This window comes from Alosa alosa, chromosome 20 (assembly GCF_017589495.1).
Source record: "Alosa alosa isolate M-15738 ecotype Scorff River chromosome 20, AALO_Geno_1.1, whole genome shotgun sequence".
Taxonomy (NCBI): Eukaryota; Metazoa; Chordata; class Actinopteri; order Clupeiformes; family Clupeidae; genus Alosa; species Alosa alosa.
In genome coordinates this window covers 2,130,613-2,146,879 of record NC_063208.1, presented here as the reverse complement: position 1 = coordinate 2,146,879, position 16,267 = coordinate 2,130,613, and positions in this window count along the sequence as shown.

Sequence of the window (16,267 nt, the reverse complement as noted above, 5' to 3'; positions counted from 1 at the left end):
CAGACACCGACTAGAACAAGGTAGCAATGGAGTTTCTCAGACATTCATTCGTCATGACAGAGCCAGCAAAAAGAAGCAAAAAGCGAGAAAACAGCAAAGAAATTGCCAAAACTGCATAATTTCTCTTTAAAGGTATAATCAGCTTAGTTTTGTTTTTTCCCCTCAGTTTGCACTGTGGTTGCTATATACCTTATTCCTGTTTGGTTTGAATTCTTGAGACACTGGCCTATTAAAAAGGATCTTGAATGAATTAAAAATATCAAATTTTACTCTTGCGTTGTACCTTTTTGGGCATCTCTAAATCAAGACCTTCCTCAGAAACAGGCAAGTTTATCTGTGCAAGTTCACAGCACAAAGGGCACCGACGAAGGCAACCAGTTGAGTCACACCAACATTCATTCCCAGTCTTATCGTCTGTATGCTAATCCTTAACAGATTTTTTTTTTTACAGAAATCTTAATGAACAACAATGACATCATGGTCAGCTGGGCGGAAATTAGCCATATTTGGCACAATCTGGCACAATGCATCTCGACATCCTAACCTCAAACTAGGTACCGCATAATATGTATAAAACCAGAATTTCATGGATTTTAATCGTATTATTATTTTTTAAAAATTGAGCGAGGGTTTCACTCCAATAACTCAATAACAGAGTTGACAAATAATCTACTGTTGGTGTATCCTCAAGTTTTTTTCAAATTAATGAGAGAAGAAGCTTAACATATCTCTCTGCTTTTCAGTTCTTTAAATAAAGGAGTAGATGCAGCACTCCATTCAGAACAGGTTGCAATTCTAACAAAACGCTTTTGAAGGACCAGTATGAAAGATATGGGTAAATTAAACTATAATAAAGAGTGAGGAGGCAATTTCTGGAGACAAGATGACTAACCCTCCTAATTATCCCAATTGATTATTTACTTTTGTTTTGTATGTTACTGTTACTGGTTGTCCTTACTTGTGCAATGACAATAAAGTTGAATCTAATTAATGTTAGAGGGAGAGAGGTGATGTCAGACTGTGTGTGTGGTCAGATTGATGAACACGGGGGGGGGGGGGGGGATAGGTAATTTCAGGTCCCCCAGTTCACCCCTTTCACATGGTGTTCCCCAGGGTTCTGTCCTAGGTCCCCTGCTCTTTGTCATTTACATCCTCCCCCTTGGTCATATTTTACGTCAGTATGGTTTAAACATCCACTGCTATGCTGACGACACAAAACTCTATATTCACACTAAGCCCTCCCACACACTCCCTCCCTCCAATCAGGTCACCTGTCTCAATGCCATAAGCAACTGGATGACAGAACTTTCTCAAATTAAACCATGACAAGACAGAAGCCATACTCATTGCCACACCATCTGTACTGAAAAAGCTGGAACAATCACATTTATCCATCCCTGGTTACTTCACCACTGCTACCGCTGAGGTCAAAAACCTTGGAGTCATAATTGACTCTACCCTTTCCTTTGACTCTCACATCAAATACATCACTAAAACAGCCTTCTTCCACCTCAAAAACATTTCTAAACTCCGCCCGTCCCTTAACCCCACGACTGCTGAGACTCTCATTCATGCTTTCATAACCTCCAGACTTGACTACTATAATGCCCTGCTCTTTGGTGTTTCAGCAAAGAGATTAGACAGGCTACAATACATTCCAAATTCCGCTGCAAGAGTTCTCACCCGTACCAGGCCCTGGCAACATATCACTCCCATCCTCCATCAACTACACTGGCTCCCTGTACAATACCGTATTCAATTCAAAATCATCCTTCTTGTCTTCAAAGCACAACAAAATCTTGCACCCACTTATCTTTCAAGCCTCCTGACCCCTTACCAACCAACCCGCACCTTACGCTCCACTGATGCCCACCTCCTATCCACCCCCACTGCACATCTCCATTCCATGGCCCCAAACTCTGGAACTCCCTCCCACTTGCACTATGTCAAAGCATGTCCCTGTCCACCTTTGTTCATTTGTCCAATGTTAAAAACTCACCTTTTCACTCTTGCTTTTCCTTCCTACTCATAACCTTGGGAGGCCAGATTTGACATTTTTTTCCATATTTTAGCACCCCTATAACGTATGGAAAATTGAGCTTGATATGTCCTAAATTGAGGAGGATGAAAATCATTATCTTGCCTCGTTACATACGAGTGAACCTGTGAATTAGTTTTAAAATAACACTTAAAGTGCTCAGGAATCTTTCTATTACATTTATATATTTCATAAATAAAAACACAGGTTTGAAGTACATTAATATCATTAACAGTAAGGATTTTCAGTTCTTTAAAGGAGTAGATGCAGCACTCCATTCAGAACAGGTTGCAATTCTAACAAAACGCTTTTGAAGGCCCAGTAATTTGTGAATAGTGGAAGGAAAAGTACTTGCCCACACTAAATTACAGTATGAAAGATATGGGTAAATTAAACTATAATAAAGAGTGAGGAGGCCATTTCTGGAGACAAGATGACTAACCCTCCTAATTATCCCAATTGATTATTTACTTTTGTTTTGTATGTTACTGTTACTGGTTGTCCTTACTTGTGCAATGACAATAAAGTTGAATCTAATTAATGTTAGAGGGAGAGAGGTGATGTCAGACCGTTAGGAGGCACAAACACTGTGTGTGTGGTCAGGCTGATGAGAGTGACTTTGGACTCCTGGTTTTATCGCCAACACAGAGGGGTGTGTAATTCTGCAGAATTTCTGTTGAACTAACACACAGAGCACACCCACGTGGTATGCAAGTCAAGCCATTATGGTTATGGTTATGGGGACTTTGCAGACGCCTTTGTCCAAAGCGACACACAAATACAAAAAACAACATAATATTTAAAATATAACAGGGAACAGATTAAATGTTGGTCAAAAGGAGAATAGCAATAATAACAACAATGTCAATTCAATAAATATGCCTAGGCTGGTTAAGAGTATTTTGGGTATTGGATATTTCAATGTGGTAATATGGTGGCAGCATGGAGGTGAGTGTCTCCAGGATGCTGGTTTCACTGTTAAGCCTTCATGAGGTGTCGTGGGCCTAACTTAACAAAACATCGGTGAATGAGGGTGCCCACTTGATAACCCCAATGACATGCCGCATACTATATACTGTTGTTGGATGGGCCATTTGTCTTGTGTTTGTAACCATTTGTTGGCAGATTTGTGGGTAGCATGCTTTTTAAAATTAATTTGAGTAGGGGCTTCTAAATGTGTTTTTACCTTGGATTTTGGCATCTAATCCTGTGTATTAATGTAATGCTAATAATAAGCAATGAAAATGAGGGGGACAACAACAATAAACAATAGTGTCCATTCAATCAATAATATAAAAACAACGACATGGTAAGACTATATTAAGGAGAATATCAATAATAAACAATACTGTCAAATTAATCAACAGCCTAATGGAAATAAAACAATATTATACAAAACATAACGCATAAGAAGTGCTTAAAGAACTAAGTGCATGTTGAACAGGAATGTCTTTAGACCCCTCTTAAACGACCCAAAACTACCACAGGAACGGAGAGCACTTGGCAACTCATTCCACCAGCATGGAACCACTGAGGAAAAGAGTCTTGAACTAGATGTACCGCAGAGCGGTACAAAATATGACCACCGCCCAGTCCAGCACATTTTTTCCACAAAAATAAATCACGCTGAAAGGCCTATATGATTCTAACTGTCTCACTAAATTGCATTATCCACACTCAATTCTCACTGGTATCTGCTAGACAACAAGTACCAAAACATGATTAGTTCATAGATTTCACATGTAAAATTAATTTTATACAACCCCACCTCCATCTTGCCTGTTCATAATTCTGAGACATTCTTGAATTGTGTGCATGTGTGCATGTACATGTTTATGTTATGTGTGTGTGTGTGTGTGTGTGTGTGTGCTTGTGTGTGTGCCTGCGTATGTGCCTGTGCATGCATGCATACATATGTCTACTGTGTGAGTATGTGTCATAGGTATGATTACTGTCAGTGGTGGAATGTAACGAAGTACAAATACTTCGTTACTGTACTTAAGTAAATTTTCCACGTATTTGTACTTTACTTAGGTAAAATTTATAGTGCATACTTTTGACTTTTACTTCGTTACATTTTACAGCAATTATCTGTACTTTTACTCCGCTACATTTCTACAACACCATCGTTCCTTTTTACGATACATTTTATGATCAGTTTTTTTTTTTCTCTCTCTGACAAACACGTTTGTTTTACCGGGGGTTGCTACCAAAGATTCTGGAGCGCTACGTGCATTCTTAGAAACATAAGCTTCTAGTCTAGACCAGGCAAAGCGTGAGCATTTGGTAGGCTATATTCACCAGACCCATGGCTACACTGTACATGCAAGTGTGTGCTGTGCCTTTCTCTGTCTGTTATCTGCAGCGTTAGGGCCTCCTCTCCGATGAGATTGCTATCCGCGGATCAGCGGGTTACAGGCTATGCCCATGCTTCTGTCACCACGCCTGATCATTTTGCGGCACAAAATGAATGGTAGACTATTAATGAACCGGTGGCGGAAAAAACGTAACATTTTTCCAGATTAGGAAATATTCCTTAATTGTTTGTGAAGATGCATAGCCTACAATTGGGGGGTAGTAACGTGAGCGCTCATTCTGGGCAAGTGAAACTGAACTTAATCATAAAGACACCTTTCTCAGCAACTTTTCTGTTCAATCAGCATAATTGGCATTACGATCCACTGAACTTAATCATAAAGACACCTTTCTCAGCAACTTTTCTGTTCAATCAGCATAATTGGCATTACGATCCACTTCAGGCTCTCGTGTTTTGCTGAATGATATTACTCAGCAGATCACCCTAGTAGATAAGCAGAATTACAGTCTCTAGAATTGTAGGTCAGAATGTAAACTGGGCCACAGACGGTAAGCACAATTGCATTAACTTAAAACTATCTAGTCGAGTATAACCTAAAACTAATTAAAATGCCACAGCCCATACTGATTTTTCCTTTTAGAATATAGATATTAAGAGAATAAATCATTATGCAAATACTTTTACTTTTAATACTTAAAGTACATTTAAAAGCAGGTATTTTTTACTTTTACTTAAGTAGGGTTGTCATTGTGGTACTTTTACTTTTACTAAAGTAAATATTTCTCTGTGTATTTGTACTTTTACTTAAGTACTGAGTTTCAGCACTTCCTCCACCACTGATTACTGTGAATGTATGTGTGTGCGTGTGTATCTGTTTGTGCACATGTGTGCACATGAAATGGGTTAACATGACCCCTGGAGGCAAACATACGGACAACAATTGGTCATCCTAGGCCCTACAGTTCTCAAGATATTCACAGAGAACTGTGTCTGCCCTACCCTCCTTTCGGGGGGTCCAGTCCAGCGGAGGGGCTACAGATCAAAACGAAAAACGACAGTTCCATGCTATCCATGTGGGGTTACATGCCCACCAAGTTTTGTGTACCCCGGTCTTTCAGTGTCCCGGGAATCCTTGTTGGTGTACGTCACTAAATGTACACATACATTATTTTATTGTAAGGCCCCCCATGAACGAAAGTACACAAAACTTGGCATGGATCAAGCAGAGTTCAATGCACCCTATTTTACTGTCAGCATCCGTTGGTGAACTGCACATTTTGCCGTTCCTTGGAAACTCATTCTAGTTACTGCATAATATTGTGCTGCCATATATCAGCCCAGTTTTATTTATTTGTGTTGAAACCAGGCTTGTGCAAAATTCCAGAATTGAATTGAAACTGGCTCTTGAATTCCAATTCAAGTCTTGAATTTCACGTGGATTTCAATTGAGGTAGCAAACAGCAAGCTAGTCTTGTTTGTTAAATGTTACAGTATCTGTTGGATATTAAACTGTGCCCTGCCTAGGGACTGCAGATGTAAATTAGGCTACATCTGGAACCACGCTCCAAATGGCATTGTTGATTTTACAAATTGTACTTGGTCCCTATATAAAATGAATAGATTATTATAGGTAATTTCTAAGTCTCAATTGAGATTGAGAATGGTTCTGGAAAGGCCTTATTGACTTACTACTTTCAGAGGCAGATCTGCCAGTCAGCATTACTTTCTTGTTCACAAACCTTGAGATTCTGGCCAAGAAATGTACTCTTTAGTTCACTTTGATAAGTACCTTTTGTGCTTGGCCCGCCCAGTGAGATTAACAGCAATCTCATTGGGCCTCATTCACCAATATCTTCATAAGAATTTTCTCAACTGTGTTCTTATGAAGGTCCTACGAAAACTCTTAGGCAAATTCGCGAAGGTGTTCTTAAACCTCAGAAGCGTTTGCAGTTTTGTTCTTATCATGCGGAATCCCATTTCTTCTTAAAGCAACACCAAAGAACTTTCCCTCTGTCGCACGCATGCTATTTGTTTATCCAGCACCGGCTTTGTAAATAACAATGTCCATAGACAAGGTAGAATATGTTGCACGATTTATGAAAGTATGATGTATTGCGACATCAGATGCAAGTCAAATTTGTAGTTTCTTATGTCTCATTCCATCGAACTACAGATCCGCTACCCGATCTGGCAAACTTACATACTGTAGTGCAGTTATAGCCGATAGAGGGCTGTGAAGCGAATGCAGAAGTGCCGTTCACCCTGTTACAAGTTGATGAACCACTGAAACGATTTTGGAAAACATTATTTTAAGGTACAAAAAACTCTTTGGTGTTGCTTTAAGAGAGCATCCAAAAATAGAAGTGGCCTATAGCGTATCCATTAGACCTTAATGTGAGGAAATTGCTGCAGCTATAGTACAGATAGATTAGACAGCAGATACAGCACTACACTCTGGGGGTATTTTTAGTGCTGCAGCTACAGTACAGATAGATTAGACAGCAGATACAGCACTACACTCTACAGATAGATTAGACAGCAGATACAGCACTACACTCTACAGATAGATTAGACAGCAGATACAGCACTACACTCTACAGATAGATTAGACAGCAGATACAGCACTACACTCTGGGGTTATTTTTAGTGCTGCAGCTACAGTACAGATAGATTAGACAGCAGATACAGCACTACACTCTGGGGGTATTTTTAGTGCTGCAGCTATAGGCCTACAGTACAGATAGATTAGACAGCAGATACAGCACTACACTCTGGGGGTATTTTTAGTGCTGCAGCTATAGGCCTACAGTACAGATAGATTAGGCAGCAGATACAGCACTACACTCTACAGATAGATTAGACAGCAGATACAGCACTACACTCTGGGGGGTATTTTTAGTGCTGCAGCTACAGTACAGATAGATTAGACAGCAGATACAGCACTACACTCTGGGGGTATTTTTAGTGCTGCAGCTATAGTACAGATAGATTAGACAGCAGATACAGCACTACACTCTGGGGGTATTTTTAGTGCTGCAGCTACAGTACAGATAGATTAGACAGCAGATACAGCACTACACTCTACAGATAGATTAGACAGCAGATACAGCACTACACTCTGGGGGTATTTTTAGTGCTGCAGCTACAGTACAGATAGATTAGACAGCAGATACAGCACTACACTCTGGGGGTATTTTTAGTGCTGCAGCTACAGTACAGATAGATTAGACAGCAGATACAGCACTACACTCTGCAGATAGATTAGACAGCAGATACAGCACTACACTCTACAGATAGATTAGACAGCAGATACAGCACTGCACTCTACAGATAGATTAGGCAGCAGATACAGCACTACACTCTACAGATAGATTAGACAGCAGATACAGCACTACACTCTATAGCTGCAGCTATAGTACAGATAGATTAGACAGCAGCTACAGCACTATACTCTGGGGGTATTTTTAGTGCTGCAGCTACAGTACAGATAGATTAGACAGCAGATACAGCACTACACTCTGGGGGTATTTTTAGTGCTGCAGCTATAGTCCTACAGATAGATTAGACAGCAGATACAGCACTACACTCTGGGGGTATTTTTAGTGCTGCAGCTACAGTACAGATAGATTAGACAGCAGATACAGCACTACACTCTGGGGGTATTTTTAGTGCTGCAGCTACAGTACAGATAGATTAGACAGCAGATACAGCACTACACTCTGGGGGTATTTTTAGTGCTGCAGCTACAGTACAGATAGATTAGACAGCAGATACAGCACTACACTCTACAGATAGATTAGACAGCAGATACAGCACTACACTCTGGGGGTATTTTTAGTGCTGCAGCTACAGTACAGATAGATTAGACAGCAGATACAGCACTACACTCTGGGGGGTATTTTTAGTGCTGCAGCTACAGTACAGATAGATTAGACAGCAGATACAGCACTACACTCTGGGGGTATTTTTAGTGCTGCAGCTATAGTACAGATAGATTAGACAGCAGATACAGCACTACACTCTGGGGGTATTTTTAGTGCTGCAGCTACAGTACAGATAGATTAGACAGCAGATACAGCACTACACTCTACAGATAGATTAGACAGCAGATACAGCACTACACTCTGGGGTATTTTTAGTGCTGCAGCTACAGTACAGATAGATTAGACAGCAGATACAGCACTACACTCTGGGGGGTATTTTTTAGTGCTGCAGCTACAGTACAGATAGATTAGACAGCAGATACAGCACTACACTCTGCAGATAGATTAGACAGCAGATACAGCACTACACTCTACAGATAGATTAGACAGCAGATACAGCACTGCACTCTACAGATAGATTAGGCAGCAGATACAGCACTACACTCTACAGATTGATTAGACAGCAGATACAGCACTACACTCTGGGGGTATTTTTAGTGCTGCAGCTACAGTACAGATCGATTAGACAGCAGATACAGCACTACACTCTGGGGGTATTTTTAGTGCTGCAGCTACAGTACAGATAGATTAGACAGCAGATACAGCACTACACTCTGGGGGTATTTTTAGTGCTGCAGCTATAGTACAGATAGATTAGACAGCAGATACAGCACTACACTCTACAGATAGATTAGGCAGCAGATACAGCACTACACTCTACAGATAGATTAGACAGCAGATACAGCACTACACTCTGCAGATAGATTAGACAGCAGATACAGCACTACACTCTGGGGGTATTTTTAGTGCTGCAGCTACAGTACAGATAGATTAGACAGCAGATACAGCACTACACTCTACAGATAGATTAGGCAGCAGATACAGCACTACACTCTACAGATAGATTAGACAGCAGATACAGCACTACACTCTGCAGATAGATTAGACAGCAGATACAGCACTACACTCTGGGGGTATTTTTAGTGCTGCAGCTACAGTACAGATAGATTAGACAGCAGATACAGCACTACACTCTACAGATAGATTAGGCAGCAGATACAGCACTACACTCTACAGATAGATTAGACAGCAGATACAGCACTGCACTCTACAGATAGATTAGACAGCAGATACAGCACTACACTCTACAGATAGATTAGGCAGCAGATACAGCACTACACTCTACAGATAGATTAGACAGCAGATACAGCACTACACTCTGCAGATAGATTAGACAGCAGATACAGCACTACACTTTAGTGCTCCCTTGTGTTTCCTTGTATTTGCTTTCCTTTGTAATTGGTGAGGAAATGCAAACTACTGCACGTATGTAAGCGCCCTGTCCGGCGCAGCCTCAAGCCGGACCCTCATTTGTCCTCTTTGGAGTTGCACTAGAATCTTTGCTCGGACGCAGCATAGCGTTTCTCAAACTATGGATGCGGAGACTGCTGGTCAAATTATGCCCAGTGCCTCTGTGACTGATAATTTGCTGCGCAATTTATGAAGGAACAGAAAGAGAAAACAAACGTTTTCGCAACCAGGAGGAAATACACGTTAAGTTGATCTTTTTGCATCCCTCCAGCGTCTGTTGCTGGCCTAACAGGGAAGTTGTCAAATATAACCACTTTTTTGGAATGTCGGGGGCGGGCTACATAAAAAAACGCATCTGAACTGAACTGGTGACAAGCTCCACCTCAGTCCTGTTGATGAGGATGGGGCTTTGTGTGCTAGCTTTTGACTTCCTGAAGTCCACAATGAGGTCTTGAGCCAGGTTATTGTCGGTGCTCCGCGATGTTAGGTGCTGGACCTCCTCCCTGCAGGCTGTCTCATTATTATTGCTGATGACAGCAATCACCGTAGTGTTGTCTGCAAACTTGACAAGAGGTAGTAAAGGAGGGCTCAGCACACGCCGGTGTTCAGGGTGAGGGTTGAATAGGTGAGGTTATCTAATCTAACAGACTGCGGTCTGTTGGTTAGGAAGTCCAGAATCTAGTTTCAGAGGGAGGTATTGATGTCCAGTTCACTGAGTTTGGTGATCAGTTTGGAGGGGATAATGGTGTTGAATGCTGAACTGAAGTCAAGGAACAGCATTCTCACATACGAAGGTGTTGCTATTGTCCAGGAGGGACAGGGCAGAGTGAAGTGCCGTAAAGATGGCATCCTCTGTGCTCCTGTTCTGGCAAATTCTCTAGAAGCATTCTATACTGCAAACAAAATCTACCTCTGGCTACAAATAAAGTAACTTGAACTTGAACTTGCACTAGTTATAAAGTTATTCATCTAGCTATTAATTCACAGGACATTCAATCATTTTACTAACACAAAGGTTATGAAGAAATATGGGTAACACTTTATGGTAAAGGTACATGAATTATCATGAATTCATGCATGAATTAATTCATGATTTATGCATTACTTCCTTTATCCTTTATATCCTATTAATCATCAGGAATTGACATTAATTCATATACTCTCATTCATGATGACCTCACGTATGAACAACACATCAACTAAAGCATTAGGTGTGATGGGTATATCATTGTGATTTATGATTTCTTAAGCATGATCATCATGATTACATGAATTTTAGGATAGTTGCTCATGCATTCATCATGTCTGTGGCCCCTCAACTCAAGTAGTGAATAAGGACATGTGTTTAGAGAACTCCAAAGTTATAAGAATTTGAGCAGTGATGACCACATTTTTGGCAGAAAAATAAAGTCATGATCATGGTTAATACATCATAATTCATAATGATGTGCCAACCATTACCCTAAATACTTTAGTAATGTGTTCATGTATGAGGTCACAAATGACAAACTATGGACTCAGTAAATTCCTGATGATTAATTAGATATTAATGAATGAAGTAATACATAAATCATGAATTACTTCATGTACCCCACCGTACAAAGTGTTACGAAAAAATGGGTAAAGGCCTGTGTAATTTAATCCGAGACTACATACATTACCAACCTAATTCGCTTCAATAATGTAAAATGTAATGTAAATCAGGTTTTATGGCCAAGTATACTTGGGTATACAAGGAATTTGTCTCTGCATGTATCCCATCCGTGAATTAGTGAACGCACAGGTCACACATTGAAGCACACATTAACCTGGAGCAGTGAGCTGCCTTGCTACAGTGATGCCCGGGGAGCAGTGAGGGGTTAGGTGCCTTGCTCAAGGGCACTTCAGCCGTGGATGTGGGCATGGGAGACTAGTGCTCAACCTTTCCACCACCCACATTTTTCCTACTGGTCGGGGATCGAACCGGCAACCCTTTGGTTTCAAGCCGGAAGACCTAACCAGTAGGCCACAATTAAACTTTACATTTCATTACTACACATCTTTCTTGACCCTCAAAAAACATAAGTCTCATTCGTCAAATACCGTGTGCCTGCTCAGTTATAACATTTTAACAATTACATTTTTCAAAGGTTTTTTCAGGTAATTAACATGGGCATAATACTAGATTTTTTCTCTTTTTTTCACAGCCTGTATCCTTGATCTATTGGCCAAGGAAGATTTCTGTGAACAATATGAATTAATTTACATGGTATAATGACATCCGCCCAATGAAAGTGCCCATTTTGGCAACCATTTTGTTTATGCTAATTAGATGGTCATAAACTCAAAATTCAGCTTGGGAACAGGGCTAGTTGGATTCAGCACACCTTAATTATGTTAAAAAGTCCTGTTCCCAACTTTTACTAAAAAATGCCTCTAGGAAGCACATATCTCAAAAATATCACCTGTCTAGAAGTCGGACTCTATTTGCGGGATGGACATAAGCCTACGCTCATTATTTTCAGCTTGTCAGAGACAAGGATATGAAGAACATAATAGTTAGTGCACTTTGTGTGCGAAACCGAAAGATCTCACTATGCCTCGCGAAATAGCACCAGTCATTTAATGAAACATCTAAAGTGGTGCCACGCTAATCTTTTTGATTCTTGATAAAACACAAACTATGCTCTTCTAGTGCATGTCAGCTTTGAGCTGTGAACTGGAATTAAAGAGAATAAAGGGATAGAAATGCAGAAAAAGCTCGTGTAGCCTGGCAGTGCCACCGCTCCCACGCGCATCACGCACTTTGCGTAGGGCAAAGGACAGAGGGGGCACCCACATGTAGCCAATGAATAGCAGCTTTACTGCAAAGGACAGAGGGGGCACCCACATGTAGCCAATGAATAGCAGCTTTACTGCAAACTGCGTTTTATTCTTTATCAATAACGTTTATCATGTCAGAATGCACTAACACCATGGTACATGCAAGTTTGATACTTTTTGGGTTCTCTCAATCTCCACCACGTAGAACTAGTAGAATGGAATTGGTGGGTCTTTAATAATTCGTTTTCCAAGCATTTACATGAAGCACATGATATGTCGAGTCGACAAAAAAAAATCCATTCAGATAGCTGGATATAACCTGACCCTAGCCAGATGAATTTCGCTCCGCCTAGCTCCACTCATCCATCTGGAACCGATCCATTGAAGTGTTGCTTCAGAAGGCTGGGCCAAATGAAAAAATGCTTGCATATGATTGAATAAGCCACTTGTCCGTCATCTATTGACGTGCTACTTCAACCACTCACATCGGCTTAACCCGTGGCGCTTAATAACAGTCTCACAGTCGCTTTACGCTTATGTCACATCTATGAAACTCCGCCTAAGGTCCTGATTGGCTGTCCCATAAAATCGGTTGCAGAAATCACTCTCAATGGAAGAGGTCCCAGATGGATGTGAGTGAAGCTAGGCGGAGCTAAGCGGAACGACATTCATATGGCTAGGGTCAGGTTAAGGTGGATAGGCTACCAGGCTCATAATTCACTTTTATTTGCAAAACGAAATGTGAAGCAACGTGTCATTGCATACTTTACAAAACAATGAAGGCTGCTTAAAACAACTTAACATGCATATTATTGTTAATATTGTGCTATCAATGTAACTCAACAAACAAGTTTTGTAAACAAGAGCTGGCAAAAGGGCATTATGAGAACGTAAAGATCAATGCTCTTAAAGTGACAGTGCACCATTTATAAGAAAACAGCATTTCTTCAGAAATTAATGTTTAAAAACACACACTAATGGTCTGTAAATAATAGGCCTTTTATTTTACTTTAGGTGTTTGAGTTATCATTTAAATGTCACTCACTCAAAGCCACTCAGGGCACCGAAATGCCACCATCTTGACATGTCTTTAATGAGTTTAATGAGCAGGGTTAGGCTACAGTACACAATGTACCAGACTTTGACCTTTTGTCGGTTTTTAATAAAATTCTGACTATGATTGTTCCTTGTATTACATCATGAGCACTGCGCCTATTGCATTCTACTGTTGTTAGACTTAAGCCTACAGCTCAGTCATTATGCTATACCACGGGTGTGTTCGAAACGGGTAAAGTTGCTGCCTTTTAAGATATCTAACTGGGGAGCAAGGCAGCAAGTGCGGTTCGAAACCGAAAAAACAAATTCTGCTGCCTTTTAAGATATCTTAGAATTCCCAAATAACGGTCATTTTTGAAGGCAGCATCGATGCACACTTCATGCTGCCTCCTACCCATAATCCCTTGCGGCAACATCTGAAACAGCATCTCCATCCATTGGAAGAGCAATGAGCTGCATCAGGGCTCGAATGATCTTTTTGTCTTTAAGGGGGTCTCTCTATCTCATAAAAAGCTGGCACACCCCGCGCATAGCCTAACAAGGCGATACAATGAAATAAGCGTAAGAAGTGGCTTTTGGCGAAGTACAGTATCGCCGGTAGGCCCTGGGCTTTACCTTGACACACGCACACAACAGACAGATTTTTCATAGAAATTGATTACTTTTAATTAATTTCAACATATTATTTATTGTAATAGTCCATGTCTCATTTCAATTTCACAATACAAAGAAATAGACTAAACGATTTAGTTTGTGCCATTCTCTACGGAGCCCGGGAGAGCTCACTTTAAGTGATATTTTTTCTGGTCGTGATAATTTGTGAGCACGTTTTCCTTTAATTAAGCCCTCGAATGAATAAAACGTGAGCACGTTTTTCTTTAATTGAGCCATTCGAATTAATACAACGTGACCCCGTTGTAGGCCTAAATTGAGCTCTCGAAATATGTATTTCGTGCTCACATTTAGTAATTCCCGACATTTTCTCACCGCTCGCTGTGCTGTGGTGGCAACTTCGTGTTACCTTGGCATGGACTAGGCCTACAGCTGTCTGTAACAGTTCATATTGGTAATGTGATGATAACCGTAGGCAGCTAATTAAAGACTTTAGGTGGTCATGGTTTATAGCGGACTTCTACTCTTTGTAGCAGGGGCAGTGTGGTGTCAACCGCCAGCTATGAAGACCCATAATGGGGAAATTCTACTAGGCTACAAAGGCTACTCGGGCTCTGTTGTAATGACCGGTTTCCACTATCTCCTGGATTGTTGACTTAACTGTGAGGTCTAGAAGTCAATCGAAGCACATCACAGGGACAAGCTCCCAAACAATTACAACACGTAGACCTACTGTTGGTATTGTACAATTACAATAAGGTTCCCTCTAGCGCCCGATGGGCTTCACCATATAACCCACGCGCACACCAATGATGCACACAACGAGGTAAGCTTTGATACGGACTATGAAACGGGAGACATAAACAGTGGCGTTCACGATGCTCAGCTCACACCGTTCGCGATAAACACCACAGCTCTGCATACACTTGGACCTCAACAAACACTCAAAACTTCGGCAAACATTCAGCTGGACGATGATGGCAAGGGGCCTGTACAAACACACACAATCATCTGCTCTCCCACCTACAGCCTACCTAATGGGGCTATATCCAGGTGCACTGCAATCAATGAGATTCCCTCTACGTCACTACAAGCGACACACCTCCCCACGTCATTCCCGGGAATACCCCTTGACACCACACTATGTTTTTGTGCACACAATTTAGTTTCTTCGAGCCCACGTTTCAATTATTCGAGGGTGCATTTTAGTAGATCCAGATCTCGAATATACTATAACGTGCTCATGTTTACATGTGTCAAGACAATATTGAGTGCACGTATTACAAATTGTGGCCACGTTTAAGTAGATCGTGCACACAATGTTCTATAACCATGTTCACAAATCGTGCTCTCGTTTTAATAAATCGTGCCCTCGTTTTTTAGTAAATCGATGGCTCGTTTTAGTAAATAGTGCACTCGTTTAATAAATTGTGCCCTCGTTTTACTATGCTTAAAATGAGAGCTCAATTTAGTAAAATGAGCTCACACTATAGTAAAACGAGAGCACAATATAGTAAATTGTGCACACGATTTAGTAAACTGAGCACACAATTTAGTAAAACGAGCGTACGATTTAGTAAAACGAGTGCACAATATAGTTAAACGAGGGCACAATTTAGTTAAACAAGAGCACAATTTAGTAAAACGAGCGCACAATGTAGTAAAACGAGCGCACATTCTCTCAACATGCAAAACATTTTGCGATGACCCCTCTAGGGCTCTGTAATTCTCAATTTCACAACGTAACTCATTTAAACCAGACCACCGTCTCAGATAGGCTATCCTCAGTGTCAAACACAATAATGCATGTAGTGTAACTTATACAGAGGGGAAAAAGCACTAACTGTCAGAAATGAATAAAGCCAGCCAAACTGTTCTAGTATGTTGAACCGTGGAAAATTAATAGACGAACAATTTTAGAGTTTGCACTGAGAAATTGTCGGGTAGCCATTGAATATTCCGACATCAGAGATTGCTAACAGGTGTTTCAAAATAGCTGGGAACTTTCCGGAGCTCTGAATGGCAGAGGATAGCTAGATCATCAGACAACACAATCATTGTAGGCTGCATTATGACCGCCGTCATGCTATCCGGCAAAAGATTCTTTGGACGCCGCTATTTATGGATTTCCGGCTCCCATTGACTTACATTGAACACATGTAAACAAAACGTCAATTATGTGCGCAAACTAACGCCGCTGACTTATGA